Below are 600 nucleotides of genomic sequence, written 5' to 3' on the forward strand. Positions count from 1 at the left end.
AATCTTAGCCTCTCTACTCATGAAATGTCCTGGCCCTGAGAAAAATCCTGTCTCAGTTTTTTGAATCTCACCCTTGAGTGGATTTTGATCCTCTGGAAACTTTCCACAGATGGTGTGGGTAAGGATACACAAGCTGCCTGAGCTGTGAATTTGGAGAGCAGGAAGTGCAGAGCAGCTGCTCAGGCTTCACACTTTGGCTGGAATGCTGCCACTAGCCCAGGGGTTTGAGCTTCCAAACTCCCAGCAGGTGGCAAAGCCCCTAATGTTAATTGATTCAATGGTTTATATTTGAAGCATTTTAATTTATTTAATTATTTATTTATTTTAACATCTTTATTGGAGTATAATTGCTTTACAATGGTGTGTTAGTTTCTGCTTTATAACAAAGTGAATCAGTTATACATATACATATATCCCCATATCTCTTCCCTCCTGTGTCTCCCTCCCTCCCACCCTCCCTATCCCACCCCTCCAGGCGGTCACAAACCACGGAGCTGATCTCCCTGTGCTATGCGGCTGCTTCCCACTAGCTATCTACCTTACGTTTGGTAGTGTATATATGTCCATGCCACTCTCTCACTTTGTCCCAGCTTACCCTTC

Source organism: Lipotes vexillifer, unplaced genomic scaffold (assembly GCF_000442215.2).
Source record: "Lipotes vexillifer unplaced genomic scaffold, Lipotes_vexillifer_v1.1 scaffold536, whole genome shotgun sequence".
NCBI lineage: Eukaryota > Metazoa > Chordata > Mammalia > Artiodactyla > Lipotidae > Lipotes > Lipotes vexillifer.